Source organism: Puma concolor, chromosome A3 (assembly GCF_028749965.1).
Source record: "Puma concolor isolate L17-30 chromosome A3, mPumCon1.1.hap2, whole genome shotgun sequence".
NCBI classification, from domain to species: Eukaryota; Metazoa; Chordata; class Mammalia; order Carnivora; family Felidae; genus Puma; species Puma concolor.
Window position 1 is genome coordinate 7,565,784 of NC_141669.1, and position 23,691 is coordinate 7,589,474.

At 56.4% G+C, this 23,691-nt stretch overlaps 1 long non-coding RNA gene across 1 annotated transcript; it reads left to right on the forward strand.

Annotated features, from left to right (window-relative positions):
• Window positions 1–20,503: 20,503 nt before the first annotated feature.
• LOC147582224 (uncharacterized) lies at window positions 20,504–22,947 on the forward strand. The gene is made up of 3 exons (XR_015248862.1): window positions 20,504–20,665; window positions 21,092–21,253; window positions 22,464–22,947. It is a non-coding gene; the product is annotated as an uncharacterized LOC147582224 (long non-coding RNA).
• The last annotated feature ends 744 nt before the right edge of the window (window positions 22,948–23,691 follow it).

The following is a 23,691-nucleotide window of genomic DNA, read 5'->3' on the forward strand; positions in this document are numbered from 1 at the left end:
CCAGCACAGAGCCCGACGCGGGGCTCAAACTCACAAACTGCGAGATCGTGACCTGAGCCGAAGTCGGTCGGTTAACCAACTGAGCCACCCAGGCGCCCCTTGTCTCGTATTTTTAACTTAATCGCACAGTGGTTATAGAATGTTTTATGTTGTTGCTGCCTTTTGGAATTTATTGTTACTTTGGAGTGATTTGTTCCCCCCTTTCTTCCAGCTTTATTACAGTATAAATGGCATACAATAAGCTGTGCGTATTTAATGTGTGCTATTTATTAAGTGTTGACGTGTGTGCGCCCCCAGAAAACCATCACAGCGATCAAGCTCATGAACCACTCCTGGTTTCCTCTTTGTGATTTGTCCCTTTGTGATTGCTCCCCGGGCTCCCCCTTAGCCTCACCCTGTCCCCAGGCAACCACTGATCTGCCTTCTGCCCTCTCGGTCAGTTTGCATTTTCTAGCATTGTGTGTGAGTAGAATCTCAGAGCATATTTTCTCTTGCGTCTGGCTTCTTCACCTGCAATTATTTTGAAATTCATCTTATCCCACCAGGGCCCAGCCCTTTTTCCCCCTGTGTAGTATTTCCCGGTGTGGAGGCACCGTGCTCCTTTATCCATTCAGCTGTGGATGGACCTTTGAGTTGTCCCCCCTTTTTGGCTCCTATGAATAAAGTTGCTACAGACATTCATGTAGAAGTCTTTCACGGATGTACGCGTTTGTTCCTTTCCGGTAAATACTTAGTAGCAGAAGGGCTGGTGAGAGGGTAGGTGTGCGTTTAACTTTTTTTTTTTTTTTTACAGAGAGAGAGTGTGTAAGCGAGCGAGGGGCAGAGGGAGAGAGGGAGAGAAAGAGAGAGACAGAGGTGGGGCTCACCCGAAGTGGGGCTCATACTCACCTGATGCGGGGCTTGATCTCACCCGACGGGGGCCTCGAACTCATGAACCGTGACGTGAGATCATGACCTGAGCCGAAGTCAGATGCTTAATGGCTGAGCCACCCAGGCGCCCTATGTTGAACTTCTTAAGAAATTCCCAAGCTGTTTTCTTTTTTTTTTTAATTTTTATTTTAATTTTTTTTTTTCAACGTTTATTTATTTTTGGGACAGAGAGAGACAGAGCATGAACGGGGGAGGGGCAGAGAGAGAGGGAGACACAGAATCAGAAACAGGCTCCAGGCTCTGAGCCATCAGCCCAGAGCCCAATGCGGGGCTCGAACTCACGGACCGCGAGATCGTGACCTGGCTGAAGTCGGACGCCTAACCGACTGCGCCACCCAGGCGCCCTCCCAAGCTGTTTTCTAAGCGACTGCCCGTTTTACCTGCCTGCGAGCACGTGAGAGCAACTGGAAAGTTCTACCTGCTTCACGTCCTCGTCCTCGGGTGGCCGGTCTTTTACACTGTAACCATCCTAGCGGGTGTCCGGCGTATCCCCTGGAGTTTTAATTTACATCTCACTAATGACTGACGACAGACATTGAGCGTCTTTGCATGTGCTCAGTTTTCCTACATGTATCTTCTGTGGTTGGCTGTCTATTCAAATCCTTTGTCTTATGTTGCAAGGATTATTTATGTTGCAAGGATACAAACCCTTTGCTAGATTTGTAAATGGGATTTGTAAATATTTTCTCCAGCCTGTGCCTTCCCTCTTCATTTTCTCCACAGAAGATCTTGAAAACAAAGCTTTTTAATTTCGGTGAAGTCCAATGTACTGGGTTTTTTTTTTTCCCCTTTGTTTGTTTCTTTTATAATTTGTGTTTTTGTGTGCCCAAACTGAGCCAGTGCGGCCCCAGCTCAGGCCCTTGCTTCCAGGCTGCGGTTTCCTTACTAGAGAGTGAGGGTGGGGCAGAGAATTGGGTCTCCCACCCCACACTACATACGGTCGGGTTCTGGAGTGTTCCTCCACCTTTTCTGATTCCCTCCTCTCCCGTTTCAGGCCAAAATGTTTCCTTTCTGCCTCAACACCTCTGATTTTCATTTGACCGGTAGCAGCTGCTGAGCCTGAGCCGTGGGGCCTGGCCTGGGTGACACCTGTCCTCTTCCTTCCCATCTTCTCCAACAGGCAGGATTTCCTCAAGGACGTTGCAGGGGGTTCTCCTGGAGCCAGAGTCCCCCAGCTGTGGGAGCGACGCTGAGCCAGGACTACGTGAACCCTGTTGTGCCCCCAGAGGGGTATAAAGTTGTGCCATAAAGGTCTCGCAACGTAGATTCTCTTTTAAGGGTGAGGAGGCTGCAGCGCAGAGAGGTCGTTCACCCTGTCCGAAGTCACACAGGCAGTCTTCTAAACCGGGTCATCAGACTCCAAAGCCCCCACCCCACAGTGCTCTCCAAGGACCTGGCAGTTCTGGCCAGGATCTGCCTGGGTCTATGGGTAGAACCTGAAGGCACCCCAAGGAGCCTGTCTAGACCTTGGAAATATAACCACTCTCAAAGCTGCATTTCAAGTCCGTCTATAATAGAACAGAGACATGCATAGTCTTAGAGGGAGAATAGCTCCCAGGCTTGTAAGTGAGGCACTGCTGTGAGCCAACAGGAGGTAGGCTAGGCGGCGGGGTCCGAGGCGGGGAGGGCCGGTGGTGTTTCCTCCAGGATGAGGCCCGCTGGGCCGTCAGCTTTCCAGGGTCTGTTTGCTGCCCGGGGAAGTGCTTCCCTGCACGAAGAGAGAAGGGAGGTGCAAAGGCCAGGCCAATCCGTCTGTCTGTTTCCTCACGACTCATCGAGCTTTGACTATGTGAAAGGGACTGCTTTGGATTCTGGAATTCAGTGAAAAGCAACATTTTGAAGTGAGCTCCATCCACTGCCTGTATTGGGATTTTCCCCCGAAAGCCCCAAGGAGAGGGGTTGCAATAGAAATCAAAGGCAAATGGGCAGTGGGCTTGTCGGCAGTGATGGGAGGTGGAGCCTGGGTTTCAGCGGCCTGTGGGGCCGGGACAGCCTCACCACTGCAGGGAGCAGGAGAGGGAAGCGGGTGAAGGCGAGACTGCATCCCTGGGAGGAAACTGTCCGGTCCTTGTCACAGCTCGCGTGTTCATCGTCAGCGAAGAACGTGGCTTCTGGTTTATACATCAAGCTTATACAACGAGCTTGGCTAATGGGAGTCTTCCCTGTAAACTGATCTGTGCTCCAGCTCTGGCACAGCAGTGAGGTTTCTGAGTCGGGTCAGCTGAGGAGTAAGAGCTGCCTCGAGAGACTCTCGGCAGACAGATTTCAGCCATCAGCAACGTAGCTGTTCGGGTTTAGTTCAAGCACAAAGATTGTGAAGCCCAGTGACGAAAGGCCAGATGAATGAACCCAGGCTTTTCGCCAGCCTTGTAGCCTGGGCTATGGCGGGGGTCATGATGGGAGCCGGTTAGCTAAACTGTCTCCTGCGTACCAACAAAAGCGCTGTCAGGGGCTGGAGAACCGCCCCGCCACCCCCCACCCCATGTGGGAGGGCGGGGGCGGGGGGCTGCCCTGGGCTCACCTGCCTGTATTTGCTACCCTTGCTTTTTTTTCCCCATTGTGGAGGGTGGCCACTGCAGGCCGGATTTCCATAAATTCTATAAATCTGATATTCAGTCTGTTGTGAAATGTGGTTCTGGGTTCCATTATCTTTGGAGGTTTTGACGGAATGCACGAGGAGCTAGCTGAAATGGAAACAACATTGCAATCACCGAGCTAATGACTATGATCATGCAAATAATTTAACAACCAGATTAATGCAATATTAACTCTCCTCATTATACTAATAATCTTCGCGCAGCAACACAAAAACAACAATTGGCTGGGGAGGAAGGATTCGTTTTACGGGAGAACAAAGTCTCGGGGAAGTCTCAGAATGTCCATCTGTGATCTGAGAAGGGAGAGAGAGAGGAGCTAAGGTTTCCGAAATGCCCACCGGGTGCCAGGATGCAGGGGTGACGGAGGACAGTCCCTCCTCGGGGCGGTGCACGTCTCACAGGGTGGGACAGCCTTAAGTGACTGTACCATGAAGTGGCCTTGAGAGGAAGAGGGAAGGCTTCCCGGAGGAGGCAGCATTAAGCTGAGTCTGGAAAGGTAGGATTCATCGTCTGCCCTCTTCACCTCCCTTTTCCCGGCAGCCTGGTGCAGTCTGCTTTTGTCCCTTCTTCGCCTCCAAGATGCTCTTACCAAGTGACCTTCATGTGGTCAGACCCAAAGGTGGGTCCTCTGTCTCCATTTTCTCTGGTCCTCGCAGCACGTGCTCCTGGAAGCCGTCATGGCCTCTGGATGCCCCCCAGCATCACGGGCACCCCCCCCCCCCCCCCCCCGCCCTTCTCTGTCTTCTCTGCTGGGTCCTCTTCCCTTCCCGACCTTGGAACACTGGCACGCCCCAGGGCTCAGCCCTCCCTCCTCTCCTCCCCGTGACCCGGGCCACTGTCTACAGGACGCCTCCCTGGGATGTCTGGCGAACATGTTTTTAACCAGATTTCATAAAACAGAAAAAGCACATGTTGCGAGAGCACAGCTTGACGCCTTTCCACAAAGTGAACACACTTGGGGCTCAGTTCCCAGATCAGGAAGGAAACCGTGACAGCTCGAGGAAGCCCCTCCTGGCTCTCTGGCCCTCCCCGGGGAGCTGGCCGTGTCCCCGCTGTGTCGCCTGAGGTGGTCTTGCTTGGGTTGCTACCGGGTATAAATGGGATCACGGGAAATCCGGCCCCTTGGGCTCAGCGTCACGCCCGTGGACTCGTCCACGGTGTTGTGCAGCGACAGCCCGACCTCTCTGCTGTTGTAGAGAGTGTTCTGTTGTACGAACGCACCGCAGTTTGTTCATTCGACTGCTCCCTGGCATTCGTGTTGTTTCCATCTGGAGAATTCTGAGTAATCCCGGTAAAGGGGGCTCATGGCCCAGTTTTCCTCCTGACTCTGCAAACCTGGATGCGGGCTTGATGTGGGGAGGTAGTGTGATAGGGTTCATTGCTGGAGTCTAAGGGTCTGGAGCTCACCTTTTTATTTTATTTTAAGTTTATTTTTTATTTTTTGTATTTTTGAGAGAGAGGGAGAGAGGGAGGGGCAGAGAGAGAGGGAGACACAGAATCCGAAGCAGGCTCCGGGCTCTGAGCCGTCAGCCCAGAGCCCGACGCGGGGCTTGAACTCACGGACCGCGAGATCGTGACCTGAGCCGAAGTCGGACGCTCAACCGACGGAGCCACCCAGGCGCCCCTCGCCTTTTTATTTTAAATACAAGAGTGCGTGAGTGAGTGAGTGAGTGAGTGAGTGACAAGGGCATGAATGAAAGAATGGATGCATTTCTGTAAAGGACATTGTTGCCTGTGGCCTTCTGTCAGTTACCCGGCTGGTGGTTCTCGTGAATGTTAGCATGTTTAATCCTCGCCACAGTCCCCTGAGATGGGGGGGATTGTCTGCATTTTACGGAGGCTGTAAGTGGGCGATGCACAGAAGGCAGGCAGCACCGTCCGTCTCCGAAAAGGGCTTCATGAACTTTTGCCGGCCACCTCTCTGGTTCGAGGTGACATAGCTTGTAAGTGGCCGAGCCGGGGTTTGAACCCGTGAACCTGAACGTCGTCGCAACTGCACGGTTTCCACCACCTGGGCTGCCTGTCTTTGGGGGATGTGGGAGAGCGAAGGGGTCCCAGCTGTGTCTTTCTGACCGCCGCCACATCTGCCTCTCTCTGGGTGGCGGACTGTGCGGGCCTCCTCCCCAGGCCCGCACCGTCCTCTCCCTGCGGGTCACCCGGACCGCGATGCAAGCGATGGGCTCAGACTCAGCCCCGGGATCTGGCGCCCTCCCTCCCTTAACCGGCCTCAGCCAGAGGATGAGATTAGCACACAATTGCAGTGGTCTTTGCTCACTAATTCCATTTTCTGTGTCTGGAGTAATAGGGCCTCTTGAACTCATTATGCTAATTTAGACTCGAATAATGAGGAGCTTGGTGTCTGACTCTGGGGTTAGGGCTGAGGCTCCGCCCGGAGCCAGGCCTGGCTGCTCCCAGCCGTGGACCAACTGGGTGCTTGGGAGAAGTGGCCTCCCCCCACCAGGCGCGTGGGGTCGGGATGCGGGTCAGTCAGCTGTGACCGAGCTGAAGCCACCCTGACCCAACCCCGGTGGGCCCGGCAGAGCCCCCTCCCCAGCGCCTGCACCTCTGGAGAACCAGCCGGTAGCGACAACGGTGACCCAGGGAGAGCTGTGGCCCGGGGGGCCTGGTGGGGGCGTGTTAGCCCTTTGGATGGGACCGCCTCGTGGATGCGGCCAACGATGCGTCGTTTGCATCACCCTCCCGGGCTGAGGGATGGATGTCAGTTTCAAATGGGCACCACATCTGGCCCTCATTTTTATTTACATCTGGTCCTAAGAGGTGAGGTGGGCAATGGGTGACATTTTCAAAGGGGTCTGTGGCCCCAAATAGGACAGGAACCATGCCCCTCGTGAGCGGAGATGTCCTTGGTTCAGCCCGAGTGTTCAAGGGGCTGTGAGTAGTGGTCCCCATGTGCTCTGGTGCCGAGACAGGAGGGAGCTCTGGGCGTCTCTCCCTCAGGCCCCCGAGGGCTCCTTCCACGCCTCACTCTCCACTGATCCCTGCCCTTCAGCACTGGGGGTACCCGCCGAATTCCTCGTTTCTTCCAATGACCAGTCCCTTTGGCTGGCAGTGTTGGCTTAGTGTCTTCTCCTGGGTCTAGCCCACCCCTGGGCCTCTCCTCCCATTCGGTTCCACACACAACGCCACCAGCCTCTCTCGGCTGGTGATGCTGACGTCAGACTCAGGTCTTTCCATGAGGACCCCACTGAGGGGCAGGACACCGGTGACGTCCAAAGCAGGATCTTTTTTTTTTTTTTTTTTCAACGTTTATTTATTTTTGGGACAGAGAGAGACAGAGCATGAACGGGGGAGGGGCAGAGAGAGAGGGAGACACAGAATCGGAAACAGGCTCCAGGCTCCGGGCCATCAGCCCAGAGCCTGACGCGGGGCTCGAACTCACGGACCGCGAGATCGTGACCTGGCTGAAGTCGGACGCTTAACCAACTGCGCCACCCAGGTGCCCCAAAAGCAGGATCTTAATAGTGCCGCCAAAACGAGCCAGCTCCAGAGGATCGAGGTTGAGGGATCACAGCGGTTGAAACAGTTTAATAGGCTTCCTTCCTGCGGGACTGCTCAGAGCCTTTGTTGGCTGCTTTATTGGTGTCGAATGGGACATTCCCCAAACACACTTGGGCATGACCTTCACTGCACACGCGTCACATGGCAGCCTGGACCAGGCACTTTCCCGGCCCCGGGAGGTAGGTAGCATCTTCATTTTACAGAGGAGGGACGGAGAAACCCAGAGGGCAGGGTCTCGCCCAGGGGCGCAGAGCTCAGAGAGGGGGAGCCAGATTACAGATTGCAGTGTGGAGCTGCCCTTTCAGAGTCCTGGGCTCAGCCAACAACTTCGTAGGGCCTAGCAGCTTGGGAGCGAGGCCACTCCAAGGGAGGGAGCCCCACTGGAATCGGTCTCCTTCCCCCTGAGCCCTGTGCACCCGGGCACGTGCCATCTCGCCAGGACTGCAGATACAGACTGGGGGGCTGGGGCTCAGCGATGTCGGTCGTGAGTGCTGGCCCGGGAATGAGGGGATGTATGAGGAGTCTCAGCTCTGCCATTTATTGGCTACGTGGGTTGGACCGGTTCCTTCTGGGCCTCGGTGTCTCTGCTTAGAGATGAAGGATCCCTCTACGTCCCCAGAGAAGCGACTGGCAATCGCTTCCTTGGCCCGCCCACAATTTGATTCATGTTCCGTGCATCAGACTGGTGGGGAAAAATCATTGTCTTCGGTTGGAAGCCCCTCCTTTTTTTCTGGTAAAAATGGCCGTGCGTCTTTTTTTATTTAAAAAAAAGTCTTTTTTTAATGCTTATTTATTTTTGGAGAGAGAGATTGACAGAGTGTGAGCAGGGGAGGGGCAGAGAGAGAGAGGAAGATACAGAATCTGAAGCAGGCTCGAGGCTCCGAGCCGGCAGCACAGAGCCCGACGCGGGGCTCAAACTCACGGACCGTGAGATCATGACCTGAGCCGAAGTCGGAGGCTTAACCAACTGAGCCAGCCAGGCGCCCAGAATGGCCGTGCGTCTTAAACTAGCTGAGTGGTCATCGCAAGCCGGTGCACCTGCAGGGAGACCCGGTTCAGGTTGGGGTTCTGCCTGAACTTGCTGTTTGACCTCAGGGCTCCAGCTTTAGAGGGAGGGGATTGGGCTTGTTAGCCTGCAGGGGTCACCACTCAACCATTTCGCCCCTGGGCTCTCCAGTGATAATGTCCTGTGATTTCAGCTGGCCAGGCCTGCCCAGGGAGGGGACCTCTGGATATCACCACCACCCCCCCCCCCCACACACACCATTCCGGGAGATAGGTGCACTCAGCTGGCCGCTCCCCAGAACAGCCGCCACCGGGGGGCGAGAGCCAGTGGGACCAGCTCTCCTGCAAGCAGGGCCCTGGGGTCCGGTGCTCATCAGCTAAGCAGGTAATTATGTGTGCGCTTTGTTCCCCGCACAAAGGAGCTCTCAGAGAACTTCCGAGAGGCTCCGCTTCCTCGCTGATTTGATTTTTTTCAGAACTGGAGTGTGAAAGCCAGGCCGAACCTGCCTAATTGTGCCTGCGAAGGCTATTCAGAGAGACCGTTCTTGGAAGAAGATCAGGACAATTAGCTCTTGGCTGCGGGTAGAGGGGGAAGCGAGCTAATCACGGTGAATGTCAGCCTGTTCCCGGGGGAACCAGAGGGCACAGAGTTGGGAGAAGAAATAGCAGAAAAGAGGCGCATCTGCCAGGCCTGCCTCCGGCGGGGGGGGGGGGGGGGGCTGGGGTGGCCTCCACCAGGAGGGAGCAGAGGCCGGGCCAGGACAAGGAGTGCCCAGGAGTGTGGCACGCCTCGGGCTGTTGGGGCCGACCGTGCGACCTTGGGCAAGTCTCTTAGCCCCTGGGGTCTCAGTTTCCCCAGGTCTGCAGCACGAGCCCTGTGCAGAATGAGCATATGGAGCCCGTTCATCACAGGAACGACAGGTGGGCGCCGCGGGCCCGGAGCAGATGGTACCGGAAGGGCCGGAGGAGAGAGCTCCAGCAGTCAAGGGCAGAGCCTGATCCTCTGGCCGCTTCTAACCACCACGCCCTCCTGTGTTCCGCCTGGATGAGAGGAACATTTCTAGTTCTAAGGCAAGTGCCTCGTTGGACTTCAAGTCCCATGGAAGTTCAAGTCCCAGCTTTGCCTCTTCTGAGCGCTGTGACATTAGCGATGCTCCTTGGCCTGAGTCACTGTTTCCTGATACATTACAGCGGGACCCCCAGGAGGTGGCAAACGCTCACTGTCGCTGCTCAGCATTAGGAAATGAGGGTCCGGTGAGTGCATTTTCTCCACAACCAAAGTGTGTGTGTATGTGTGTGTGGCTGTTTGGACAGAAGTCTTTCTGAACGGGGTGTGTGCTTTTTCTGCATTTTTTATTTTATTTTATTTTTTTTCAACGTTTTTTATTTATTTTTGGGACAGAGAGAGACAGAGCATGAACGGGCGAGGGGCAGAGAGAGAGGGAGACACAGAATCGGAAACAGGCTCCAGGCTCCGAGCCATCAGCCCAGAGCCCGACGCGGGGCTCGAACTCCCAGACCGCGAGATCGTGACCTGGCTGAAGTCGGACGCTCAACCGACTGCGCCACCCAGGCGCCCCATTTTTCTGCATTTTTTAAATGGAGCCTGGAGAACATATTCCAATGGATTTCTCCCCCCTTAGAGAGAGGTAACAGTGTTACAACAGAGTCTGCGTCTGTGTCCGCCTGTGGCCCCATCCCTCACCGACTGTGTGCGGTCAGCACTCTGATCTCTAGTTGCCTCATTTCTCAGTAGCGATTGTTTCTCACTCCAACCATGCGTGACGGGAAGGGTGCTTGTTAATACACTTAGAACAGGCACCAGCACTTAGTATGTGCTCAGTAAATTTTAGCAGTGTCACCATCATGATCTGATGGCTTAGGCTCACACTATACAATCCACACGTGCCAGCGGGTGATGTGGGGATAAATCTGTTCCTGCGGGGCTGAAATGAGAGGATCAGAACCTGGGTTCTGGCGGGGCTGGATGATGTTAACGGTCACAGATTTTGGAAACCACCCCTGGGGAGAAGAGACAGCCCTCAGGGCTACTTCTAAGTTTGGGGACTTAAGAGACAGATGTGGGAGTGGCCAGAGAACCCGGTCCAGAGAGGAGCCAGTCCCGCTGCGCAGACCCTGGTCCCCACCTGGGATGTGAGGCGGCCTCAGCCTTGTCAGCTAGGCTCACGGGGGGCGGGGGGAGGGACAGGTTGCCACGGGCTGCCATGGCCACGAGAAGCATCCTCATTTATCTCTTTATCCTTTGGCCGCTCCTCGAATAAAAGGCTTCGTGTTTCTGCCCACTCAGAGAACACTTACCCTCTTAGCTTCTCTTAATCTCAACACTTCGGAGGACGTTTTGGAGGTGGTCCCGCGCGTTTCCCGGTGCGGCCCTCACGGAACCCCGTGGCTGGGAGGAGGCTGAGACCAAATGTGGGACCTCCCAGTTCGGGGCCCCGTTGGCTCACGGTTACCATGACTAGTATCCCCTGCTGACCGATCGGGGCGGTGAAGGAGCTGAAAACACGACCGGACCAGGAGACTCCTTCCCGGAGGAGGCCTGGGAAAAGCTGCACTGGGCTCCTTCGAGTAAGTGGTCCGAGGCCGTGTTGACTGCCACGAGTACGTGACCTCTCGCGCCCATTTTGCTGGAGGGGTGACGGAGGCACATCTGGGCTCTGCGTAGAGGACCCTCTCCGGCGGTGGGCGGCGTCGGGGGGGCAGAAAGGGCGGTGAGCACTTGGCGGGGCCGTCACGGTCTGGAGGTCCCTCCTCCCCAGTGGGGTCGCTGGACAGTGGGGCTGCCGTGGAGCCGATGGAACCCCGCTCAGGGAGCTCTCTCCGGCCCCAGCAGCTCCCCTCTGCTCCCGCCCACCAGGGACGCACAGTTGCAGCCTCAATGCCTTTTCAATAAAGCCGGAAAGACGACCGGCCCCGTTTCCCGAGCAGAGCAGAGCGGTTATTTTACACTTCATCTAATTGATTAAAATCACTCCTCGAAATGAGCCAGGCCTTGCAGAGCAGAGGCGGGTGAGTGAGACTCAGAGAGGGCAGCTTGCCGGGGCGGGGGAGACGCGCTGGGCCGCCGGGGCTGCGCAGAGCCCCGCGGTGGGGGGCAACGGCCCTTCTCCTTGGCCCTGCCCTCCCAGCCCCCGGAACCACTGCCAGCCTCCTGATATCCTGCAAACCTCTGTCGGCCAACAGGACCCTCCCAGGCTGCCAGCCCCCCCCCAGACGCCAGGCTGTCCCAGCAGGGGCCTCTCTCGGGGTCAGGCAGGTGAGGGACTCCGCAGCTTCTCACTGCCCACTGCATGGCAGGTGGGCGAGGCACTCAGGATCCAGGTCCCCTCTAAGCCTCCAAGCTGCCCCAGGAGGGGGGTGACGGCGATCCCACTTTCCAGCTGACGAAACCGGAGCCAGCTGAGAGGCACAGGGGGCCGGGGCTGATCTTGCACACTCTACCCCCGCAGTGGCCGACGGGGGGCCGGGGGGGGGGGTGTCCCGCTTTCGTTTGTCATCTGCCAAACCCCGAGGTGAGTCCGGGCATCTCACGATGTGGACTTGGTTATGAGAGCGCCTATTTGCTGACAGCCTTTGGGGGAAGGCTTCGCCACCCGTGAGGCCGGAGCACGGGACAGGGACGGTGTCTGGCCCAGTAAGGGACTGGGAGTGTCTGCGCGAGGAGCACCCCTCACTTTGCAAGGGGCTGAGGGCGGCAGATTCCTCAAGAACAAGAACGAGAGCTCGTGCCCTTGCGACTGGGTGTAAAATTCTGTTTGATGCTCTCGCACTGACCCCTGTCCGTCACCACCTCCTTCAAGGCAGGGCTCGGGTGCCGCCCGCACCGCGCGGTCTCTGGGCACCCCGGCCCGGCACTGGCCTCCCCTGGACCACCACCCCTGCTGGGCACCCCGTTACGGGAGCCCCCGGGTGGCACCGCCTCCGCTGCTTGGTGCTTATCCTGGTTTTCCCGGGTCTGGCGTCGTGAACGCTCAGGAAACGATCGTGAGACAAACGAATGGACAAATTAAGGAATGAAGGAGCGAGTGAGTGAGAAGTGAATGACGGGTATGAATGGAGGCCCTGGATGGATTTGGGAAGGCTCCTCTCGCCCTGCCCCTGCTCCAGGACCTCACCATTCAGCTCCACGCCTCTGGCCCTGCGGGCTGCAGGGGGCTGACAGATACAGGCCCACGACATAAATGCCCACAGTGCCCTTGACCGTGCCCTGCACAGCTGGTGGTATGACTGGGAAGGGCGGGGACTGGAGCTCCCTGGAGGGCGGGTGTGTGTCCGTGTGGGCCTGTGTCAGGGGACCGGGTGCATCGGGGCCGGGGGGTGGGGGAAGGCAGCGTCCTGCCTCCTGGTCTTTCACACCGACGGGCTGTGTAGAGCCGGGAGGGTGCGACAAAAGACACAGCAACAGTGAAGATCCTCTTTCCCTTGGCTTTCCTGCCTCCTGGCTCCCCCCGTCCCTGCTCTGCGCCCTGAGCCAGGAGGGGGTGGAGGCAAAGCGGGTGCCGGAGCCGACAGCCTGGACAGGAGGCCCAGGGAACGTGACGGGGCGGGGGCTGATCCTCTTGGGGGAAAGGAAACGGGTGCAGCAAAGTCCTCCCAGGCTCAGAGCCCAGGTCCCCAGACCACGGCGGGTCAGGCCAGGCTGTGGGTCACGTGGCGGGTGGCGGGGAATGGCCTCACTGGCTAGGACGAGAGAAGGCGGGTTGGCTGGCTATCAGGTGAAGCCCAGCGGAGACCCGAGCGGCGGGATCTGGGCCGGGAGCCCCTAACCCCGCGGGCGGGGTGCGCTCGGGCCGCGCCTTCCCGCCTCGAGATCTTCGTGGCAAATGTTTATTTGCTTATTTTCCAAATTGAAGGTGACCGTGGCTGTTCTGCTTTCTCTTCCCTGGAAAGGCCACGGGGGCCCACTGCCCCTGCGCATTTGATAAGCCCTTGTCTGCTTGTGCCGAGGAATTACGTCCAGGGCTTTCTTGGAGACGGCTCTCAGAGCAGCACATCAAACCGTGGGGAGGAAAACCTTTTCCTCCACGGATCCGGGTTCCGTGGTTGGGGCCCGTGAATGTAACTGACAGCGGACGGATCAACAAGAGCAAAGGGGAAGGGGCTCAGTAACGAGGGGTTTCTAGACTTCACGGGAGGGACAGAGCCTCTTTTTTTTTTTTTTTTTTTTTTTTTTTAGGAAAGACCATTGGGCCTTTAGGGGAACAAAATAGGAGATAAGACCCTGGTGATGATGTTTGTTTATGCAGCGGATCTTCTCCGGCCTCTTCCTCCCCCGGGGAGGGGATTTATGACAGTCTCGGGCCCAGAGGAGAGCTCTGCAAAGGCTTCTGTCTGTACCTGTTGAATCTCAAATGTCTTTCAAATAATCTTCACAGCCGCTGTGGGGGGTCCAAGTGGATCTCCACGCCGCTCCCCCCCTGCCTCACCATCCCCCTTTCAAACAGCCGTAAAGGTGGTTGACCTCTGAGCTGGCTTGCCCATGAGTCCCCAAGGCCTCGGCTGACATCCAGTTTGTAGAGACAGGGCGGTACCCAAGGCGAGAGGGACCAGGGGCACAGCCCCTCCCCCGCGCCTCAGGCTGCCTGCCTGGTTCTAGGTTCTTCTACTGCAGGACACAGGGAGCTCTACCCTGGCTCCTGTCACAAAGGCCGGCTCCCAGGGTGCCCTGAGGCCCAGGCTCAGACTTTCCGGAGGGAAGGGGTGGGACTGCCTTTCTCCGCAGGCTGTAAGGAGTGCTCAGGAAACTACCCCCCCCCCCCCCCCCCCCCCCCCCCCCCCCCCGCCATCTCCCCTGCCGTGAGCTCCTGCCCCTGCTGGAACCATCATCACGTTTTCCAGCTCCTAGAATGACCCATTTGCAATTTTCCCACTTAACTGTCACTTTTCCTCCGTGGCTGGAACCTGGAGTTTGTTTTGGAGGCTGAGCAGGTGGCTGGAGGTACAGAACATAAATATATCATGCCTTGGGAGTTGGCTTGGTTATCTTGGAAACAGATGTCCTCCCTCCTGAGAAAGGGTCTCTCGGCCAGGTTGCTGCATAATCCCTTCGCCGGCTTTGATTTCACCGGTGGCGGGACCGGCGCCCCCCCCCCCCCGGCCCAGCCCGTGGGCACCGAGTGGGCATTTCAGTAGGAGCCACAGATGCTGAAGTGGAGGGAGTGGATGGACCACGCTGTCAGTCTTGTTTTCCTGTTCGGGGTGTGTGTGTGTGTGTGTGTGTGTGAGAGAGAGAGAGAGAGACAGAGACAGAGACAGAGAGAGAGGGAGATGGTGTCTGGCTGGCTGATTAGCTCAGCTACCCTTGGCGGCTGGCAGTCAGTTTGGGCCTGCGATGGGGATGCACACGGGCTCCGGCTGCGAGGTGGGTCATTTGAGGCCCGGGTCTCTCTCTTCCCTCCCTGCGCTTTCCCTCCGACCTGCCTCTCCGCCAGAAGGAACTGTGAGGCTCCCATGTGCCTCCTTCCAGCAGAGAGGGCAGGAGGCCTGGGCCCCCACTCCCTCCCAGCCACAGCCCCTTGAGAGCACAAGAGACGAACGCCTGATTAGAAATCAGATGCCAGACAGAAGGCTGTTTTGAAAAACGAGCACAAAATGAGAGGCCCGGAGAGGCGGCCTCCTGTCGAGTCCCTGTGGGCAGAGGCTGGGGCCTCGGGGCTACGGGCTGCTTTGAGGTGCGGGGCCCAGGCCTCATCAGAAGAGAGGTCATCTGGAGCCTCCTCTGCCCCGAGCAGGCACACGAGGAGCCTCTCATTACAGGGTATGGGGCTGCACAGACCTTAGACAGCGGGGCCCGCACAGACTTCAGGCAGTGAGTGTGCACAGACCTCAGGCAGCGGGGCCTGCACAGACCTCAGGCAGCGGGGCCTGCACAGACATCAGGCAGCGAGTCAGCACAGACCTCAGGCGGCGGGGCCCGCACAGACCGCAGGCAGTGAGTCTGCATAGACCTCAGGCAGCGGGGCCTGCACAGACTTCAGGTAGCGGGGCCCGCACAGACATCAGGCAATGAGTCAGCACAGACCTCAGGCAGCGGGGCCTGCACAGACCTCAGGCAGCGAGTCAGCACAGACCTCAGGCAGCGGGGCCCCCACAGACCTCAGGCAGCGAGTCAGCACAGACCTCAGGCAGCGGGTCGGAAGCAGGGCTCTACCTGGCCTCAACGGCCAACTCTTGGCCGCTTGCCTGCAGCTTGACCCAGCTTCCTCACCCTGGTCCCCTCTCCCCTATCTCCCTGGGCTGTTGAAGGGATTACATAAGGCACAACAGAGTTTTGGGAAGAGAGGGAAAAAAAAGACCCTCTGTGGATCTTCACGCAGTTTATAGGGAAGACGCGGCACAGGGAGAGAAGGAAACCGGCTGGTGTGGGCAACTCTGAACGGAGAAGCCAGGATGTGTCTGCTTGTCTGCGTTTCCTGAGGGCCTTCAGGCCTCCTGAGTCTCGCCCCCACTCCAGCCCCCAAGGCTCTGTGTCCCCCCCGCCTCCCCGCGATCCTACAGTTATTCCGAGAAGGGGCCTGTGAGGGAACTGCACAGGGACTGAGTAAGGTGTTAGGCGGTGCTCTGAAGCGCTCCAGAGGGGACCCGTGAACTTGTCAGAGTCTGGGGGGGGAGGCACGATTCAGGAGCCACAGAGGAGCTGCCCTGGGTATTGGGTCAGGACCAGTGATGCCCCAGCTCCCCGGACGACGTCGTCCTCGCCTGGGGAACGGGGCAGGTCAGCCGGTCAGCCGGGCGGAGGCAGGAACAGTCATGGACACTTCTCCGGAGCTAACATCCCCTGAATAGTTTATCTCATTAAAAATTATTGAGTGTCGCTGTGTGTCAGGTGCTGTCTGGATACAGGGTCTTTGTGGCAAACAAAACAGACGGAAACTCTGGCCTTGTGGCGTCCGGGAGGGACTGTGAATGCTTCCCAAACCCGGCCGGGATCTGGAAGGATGTGGGAGAAGGTTCTGCTTCGGTGATGTCTAAAGGTTGGGGGGCTGCTCCTCCGGGCGCAGGGCTCCCCCGTCGGCCAGGAGCAAAAACGTAGCAGCACAGCTCCTTTGGGAGATCAAAATGTGTCGTAGCATGAATATATTGAGAGGGGGACACGGTCACTGCGTGACCCCGGACAAGTTACAGTGTCTCGACTCTAAAGGGGGGCGCCGATCCCTCCCTCACACCATTGTGGGGAGGGTACACTGCTTTCCTGTGGCTTCTGCTGCCTCCTGCGCTGGGGGAACCTGGGCGGGTGGGGACTTCTCTCCTTGACAGTGATTTATGGGTATCCAGCTCAACTCGGAGCTCAGGGAAGACACAGCGAATGCCCTTTTGTTTTTTGTTCAATTTTGTGAGCAGAATGCTCCTGGGGCCGATAGATTTTTCCAGTAATGAAATTGTAAAAAGAATTGAGTTATGCCTCTCCAGCTTTAAAGGACAATCCGTGCCCTTTCCCCAACCCTCCCCGTGATAGCAGCAGACGCTCGGCTTCTCTGCTTTGGCCAGGGCCCCCGTCCCTCTTTCTTCTGACCTGCCGGTGCAGCCTCTGGACCGTCATCCTGGGAAGGGGAGGAGGGATTGGGGGTGACCGCTTCATTTTTGTACTCAGGACTGGAGAGAAAACTTGGGGAATAAAACGTGGAGACCCTTAGAACCAAGCACCGGGCCTGGGTGACAGCAGGGGTCACTGCCCGTGGAGCCACCCTGATTATACACCGGGGCGCTGTCCTGGAGTGCCCGCAGGTAGGAGGTGCTCAGGAAACACCTGTTGGACAGAAGACTGAGTGTCCTTCCCCCTCTCCCTTGACCACCCCTCTGGAGCCCCGTTCTGCTTTGCTCTCTCCTCCTCCCCGTGCTCTCCAGCACGCGCTCTGGCTGCCTGGGCTCCAACGCAGCTGTCACTTACTCGTGTGAAGTCCCGGGCCAAGTGACAAACCCTGTGCTCAGCTTCCTCATTTGCAAACGAGAATATGGGTGGCGACAGCCCGCCACCTCCAGCTGCCTGGCAGGCGTGGGTCACAAGGCAGTGCTCTGGGGCCGCTGGCTGTGGTCGTGTCTGTTTCTCCTCTTTCTTCTCTCCTCTGAGCTCCTTTCTTTCTTTCTTCCCTCTTCCTGGGGTCCCCTTTCTCCTCCACCACGCTCCCAATGTACATGGTAGCGGCCAGTGCTGCCACAGAGCTCACACTTGGGGTCAGCAGGTGTCCCGGGAGCAGGCTGGGCCCCCGAGGGGCCCGGCTGCAGCTTTCTATTCTGAAGCACCCCCGCCATCCCCTCCTCCCTTGGGCAGAGGCCTCCCCCAGCTACCCCCTTGCTGGAATGGAGTAGCCCCTCCCACCCACCCCCGGGGCCCTCTGTGCCCTTTGGAGCTTCACCCGGAATCGGCTGTCATGCCGCAGATAGAGACGGAGAGCCAGGACGGGGGAGATGCGGGTCCCTCCAGGTGCCCCCTCCGCTCCGCGTCGCTTTCTGCGCTCTAATCTAGGCGTGCGTGTTTCTTCTCTTGTTTAAAAAAGTATATCGAGGTATAACACACATGGCAGAGTGCACAGGTCCTAAGCGTGTGGTTTGATTCATTTCACACATATATACACCCTGATGAGGACGCGGCACATTGCCCGCGCCCCGAGGCCCCGGGGGCCCCCTCCGCAGGCAGTCCTTCTGCTTCCTTGGGTAACGGTTGTTGTCGCTACAGAATGGTTTTGCTTGTTCTCGAACTTCGTATAAATGAACCCCACAGTCTGTGGTCTTTGTGTCTGGCTCCTTTTGTTTATCATCCTATCAGGGACACTCCTCCATGTGTAAGGCTCTGGATCGCGCTTTTTAGTTAAGGATTCCGTTGGGTGAACATAACAGTCGATTAGTTCTACTATTGATGGGCATCTGGATTGTTTCCAACCGTTGGCTACCGTGAATAAAGCCGTTATTAACCTTGTACGTATTTTCTGGTGGTCACATGCCTGCATTTCTCTCGGGAATGCTTTTAGGAGGGGGATTGCATGGTCATGGGGGGGGGTTGGCTTTAGTAGATGGGTGTCCATTTTGAGGGCTTAAAGTGTACGGATCATAATACACACTGGGTTTTGTGGTTTGTCCTTTGCACCGAGCAATATCCCATAACTATTTCTTTAAGCTAAAGCTTTTATTTCTAGATAATTGTAGACTCCCGGGCAGGGGTAAGAAGCAAGCCAGAGACACCCAGTGTGCCTTTTATCCACTTTTCTCCGATGTCACATCTTGGCAAACGCTAGTATAACATGACTCTCAGTATGTGGACACCCATACAATCCACCCGTCTCGCTCAGACCTCCCCAGTTTTATTTGCACCCACTTGTGTGGGTGTTCACTTAGTTTTATGCACTTTTAAAAAAATGTTTGTTTATTTTTGAGAGAGGGAGACAGAGCGTGAGCAGGGGAGGGGCGGAGAGAGAGGGAGACACAGAACCCGAAGCAGGCTTCAGGCTCGGAGCTGTCCGCACAAAGCCTGACGTGGGGCCCGAACGTACAGACCGCGAGATCATGACCTAAGCCAAAGTCGGACGCTCAACCAACTGAGCCACCCAGGAGCCCCTGTTTTATGCGCTTTTGTCACCTGCGCAGGTGTGTGGGTCCACCATCACAGCAGACCGTGGACAGTTCCGACATCGCAGGGTCCCTCTGGCTGTTCTCTGTAACTGCAGGTCCCTCCCTGCCACCATTCTGCTCCCAGTCACCTCCCGGCACACCACTCACCTGTACTCCATCTCCATACTCTTGTCTTCACAAAAGCGTGCTGTAAATGAACTCAAACAGCACGTAGGCCTTTGGGGATTGGCTGTTCATACCGAGCGCAGTTCTTTACGAACCAGGTCGTTGGGTGAATCAATACGGTGTTTCTTTGTCGCTGACTGGCGTTCCCTGGCATGGACGTGCCACAGCGTGTTTACCGTGAACCCTTTCAAGGGCTCCGGTTGTTTCCAGGTTTTGCCAGTTACACGTAGAGCTGCTGTGAACATCTGTGGACCGATTTCCGTGTGATCATAAACCCGCAATTGCGGGATCATGGGGCGGTTGCCTCATGACTATATTTGCAGGAGCCCGAGTTCATAGGCTATTCTGTCGGTGACATATTCCAATGCCAGCTCTTTCTGCGACCCTGAAGTCTTTGATTATGGCCTCTCGGGGCCCCATCCCTCGTTTTTAGGGATTAGAGCTTCCCTTCTTCTAACCTAGGTCTAGACCCATTTCCTCAGGGGAGGACGACACTTCACCCCGCTCAGCCTCCCCGTGAGAGGGGCCCCACTGAGGCCCTCCCGTGGGGTGGTGGGGCCCACGGACTTGGGCAGAGGATACTCTGGGTCGCGTCGCCTTCTCCCCAGAGGCAGGGCCCACGAGCTTACAGACTAGAGGCATCCAGCTCCAGACACATCCGTTCTCTTTACCTGGGAAAATGTCGCGTGTGTGTCGCCTGTCGGGTAGACTGAGGCCTCTGGGAAAGTGCGCAGAGCCCCGCGGGAACTCCTTTCTTCGGAGACAAGCTGACTTCGTCTGCTGCAGACTTGCTCCCTTGTTTCCAGCTCCAGGAAACGTGTCAGCCTGGGGCGAGCATCAGCATTCAATCGTTCTCTTCACTCTAGAGACAGGCTGAGTCCAGGTCATTGTGTCTTCCACACCCTGGGCAAAAATCAGGAACGAAATGGTTACAAAAAAAAACCCCGTTCCAAGTTATCCATTATTTACCCCTGCTGCATAATGCAGGAGCCCGAAGCCCACAGCCCGGCCCTTTTGTATTCTCCACCTTGGCCTCAAATGTCAGCCCGCTGCTTGGCAGCTGGCCCAAGGGATTCGGGATGCGGGGCTCTGGGAGGCCCATCGCCCCTCCGGCCATGTTTCACGGGGAAAGGCCGAGCCTCAGGCCTCCAAGCTCACTAGGCTCCCAGCCTGGATTGTCTACCGCTTCCCAGGCCTCCTTCTCCAGTGCTTAGCCTGGAAGGCAGTCCTCCCTGACCCTTCCCAGAAGGGGATTAGTCCCCCCTCCCCCCGTGCCCCCCCCCCCCCCCCCCGCAGCCTTCCAAAGCTCTGACAGAACATTCACAACCCCCATCAGCACCGTGACAATAGCCACTATGAGGCACTCGGTTTCTATTACCTGCTGGACACATCGTGCACAATTGCCACATTAGATTCTCATATTAGCTGATGGCGTAGACATTGTCTTTCTTTCTTTCTTTCTTTCTTTCTTTCTTTCTTTCTTTAATTTACTATCTTAACCATTTAATTAGATAATTTTTTTACAGCTCTTTTTTTATATTTTTTAAAAGACAGAGCATGAGCAGGGGAGGGGCAGAGAGAAACGGAGACACAGAATCTGTCAGCACAGAGCCTGACACGGGGCTCCAACTCACGAACTGTGAGATCATGACCTGAGCCGAGGTCGGACGCTTAACCAACTGACCCCCCACCCCCCGCCCCGCAGGCGCCCCAACGTTGTATTTCTTGACTTTGAGGCAAAGAAGCAGACGTAGGCAGGTCGCTCAAGCCCCCCAGGGACACGCCGCTGGTGAGAGCCTCAGCTCCGAGCTGCCCGCAGGATATCCGTAGCTGTCAGAACTCCTCCTCTGCCCGCTCTCTAGAAGGTACCTGTCTTTTCCAGAAACCAACTGTAGGTTTTGCTGCTTCTGTTTGTTTCTCAGTTCACCAATTGGTGTTCTTATTTTTATTCCTGCCTTCTACGCTCTTTGGATTTATTTCACGGTTTCTTTTGTAACTCTTTGAGATGGACCTGAGTTTGCTGCTTTTTTAAAATTTTTATCTTTTGGGGCGCCTGGGTGGCGCAGTCAGTTAAGCGTCTGACTTCAGCCAGGTCACGATCTCGCGGTCCGTGAGTTCGAGCCCCGCGTCAGGCTCTGGGCGGATGGCTCAGAGCCTGGAGCCTGTTTCCAATTCTGTGTCTCCCTCTCTCTCTGCCCCTCCCCCGTTCATGCTCTGTGTCTCTCTGTCCCAAAAATAAATAAACGTTGAAAAAAAAAAAAAATTTTTATCTTTTTTTTTTTTTTTACTAGAGTTGATGTATGACGTCATGTTAGATTCAGGGGTGCGACACAGCGATTGGGAAATCGCGTCCGTTTCTCAGTGCACACCAGGCAAGCGTGGTCACCCGTCGTCACCACGAGCGCATGGCTTCCCCGTCCTTCCTTTCCGCACAGAAGGCCACCAATTTCCCGGTAAGCACGGCTGCGCGTGCACTCCACGTGGTTTGCCCCGTTCATGATTCCACTCAAAATGTTTTCTGGTTTGGGGGCCCCTGGGTGGCCCAGTCGGTTGAGCGTGTGACTTCAGCTCAGGTCAGGATCTCACGGTCCGTGGGTTCAAGCCCCGCGTCCGGCTCTGTGCTGACAGCTCAGAACCTGGAGCCTGTTTCAGATTCTGTGTCTCCCTCTCTCTCTACCCCTCCCCCGTTCATGCTCTGTCTCTCTCTGCCTCTCAAAAATAAATACATGTTAAAACAATTTAAAAAAAGTGTTTTCCAGTTTTCATCATGATCTCGGGCTACAGGCACACTGACACCTGACGGGTTCTAGTGCTTGTGTTTTAGGATTTGTTTTGGCACAGAACGACCCGAGTTCACACCCACCCCTCCCTCGGGATCCTGGTTCAGGTTTCCCCAGCCCCACAGCCGGGCGGTTGCCTGGCTCACCCCTGTAGGCTTGGCCAGGTTAGAGTTCGGCCCGAGTTTGGACCACAGCGGGGAGAAGGCAGTGTTACTACAGGGGTGAAATAAAGATAAGCAATTCATAAGTTTGGTGCTTCAGTCATTATTATTTGGAAAGATATATATCTCTCTATCTATTTAAGCTTATTTATTTTTGAGATGGAGCAGGGGAGGGGCAAAGAGAGAGAGAGAGAATCCCAAGCAGGCTCCGCACTGTCAGCCCTAAGCCCAACAGAGGGCTTGAACCCACGAACCGTGAGATCATGGCCTGAGCCGAAACCAAGAGTCGGACGCTCAACAGACTGAGCCACCAGACGCCCCTGCTGGTCATATATTCTGACCGGGCACCACCTAATCAGAGAGGCTTGAGCGTTCCGCCGCTCACACTTTCCCCGTTTTCCAGGGGAAGCAAAGGGGTGATGAGCAAGGGGAGGGGAACTGTCTGCATTACCTGCTCTTTACTTCGTGACGCACGTCTACACTGTCACAGAACCCGCTCAGATGCAGGCCGTCTCAGAAGCGGGGAGGTCCCCACCACCTTCTCGTGCCGCGGCTGGGCCCGAGCCTGTCAGGTCCTGGCAGGTGCCCTCGGGGCGGACGTGGCCTCGGACTATGGCCTCTGGAAGGCCGGTGGGGTGAAGGCACCATCGACTGACCTCCCAGGTCCCCCCTGGGCCTTGCCCCAGCCGCTCCCTGGTTAAGTCACTTTCCTTGTTCCGCAGGCAGAGCGGGCTCTGTTTCTCATTGGCTGGTGGACTCGGAGAAGGCGGGACTCTTCAAACAGGCTCTTCTGCCTTTCCTGCCTTTCCTAAGCGAGGCCAAGTTCAGTGATGCCAGGAACGCAGATGTTCTTGCGGTTGGGTCTCCCTGATCAGCACAGGCCTGGTGTTTTGCTGTCTTTTAATCGCGAGGCTTGCAGTTCACAAACAGCCTCTGCTCCCCTCATCTCCCCAAACTGGGTAATCACGACACAGCTTTAACTTGCTTCCGATCCGATACCCCTCTCTGCTAACAATATATGCAGCCAGCTTGCCTGGGAGCAGGGCGACCGGCCTGATCAGGTCGACAGGGACTATCCCAGGCTTAGTACCGAAAAGCCCGGTATTGTGGGAACCCCTCAGACCGGGCTAACTGGGACAGCTGCTCATCTCAACTGGGAGGCTCCCACTTGGGGATGTTCGGCTACTCCTGGGGTTGGCTGCAGACGGGGGGAACGGGGAGACCCAGACGGGAGGGCCGGGTGGGAAGGTTTGGTCGTGGCTGGAGTGGGAGACCTGAGCCCTCTCTGCCTCCCAGAACGGACCCCAGCCCGGTAACGCCGCTGTCCCTGCCCCAAGGTCAGTGCTGAGCATCTCACGTCCTGGTGCTGGGAGGACCTTAGTGAGCGTCTCATCTTTCCACTTCTCTTATAGATGGGGAAACCGAGCCGGGAAGGGGAGGCTTTCCCAAATAATAACAATGCCAACTCAGCTTTACGGGTATCAGGATAGCACAGATGTCCAGAGAAGAGCTGGGTGTTAACCCCGTCTCTACCGTGAGGACCAGGGCGGAGATGACCAGTGTGGTCAGAGGGGACCAGGCAAAGCCCACTGGACAAATGGCCAAGTTGTCAAACTTCTAACGTTTAGAGCAAATTGTGCAGGATGGGATGGATTTGGAAGGTTTCTGTGACGTTTTTGTTGACCAATAATTATTTTTCCTTTGTGCCAGTATTTTAACAAATGTTTTGGAGGAAAGACAGAGGGGAATCAGTATGTCAGTATGCAGCTGCTAACCTTGGCTGCTGACTCCTGGACGAGAGAGAGAGAGAGAGAGAGAGAGAGAGAGGAACGGGGAGTGAGAGAGACAGGGGTGGGGAAGGCTGAGGGTATTAGTTCATTAATCTACTCTTCTCATAAAGAGAACCGTGTTCAGAAAACTATTCTTTAAAAATTCTGGAATGCATTGACT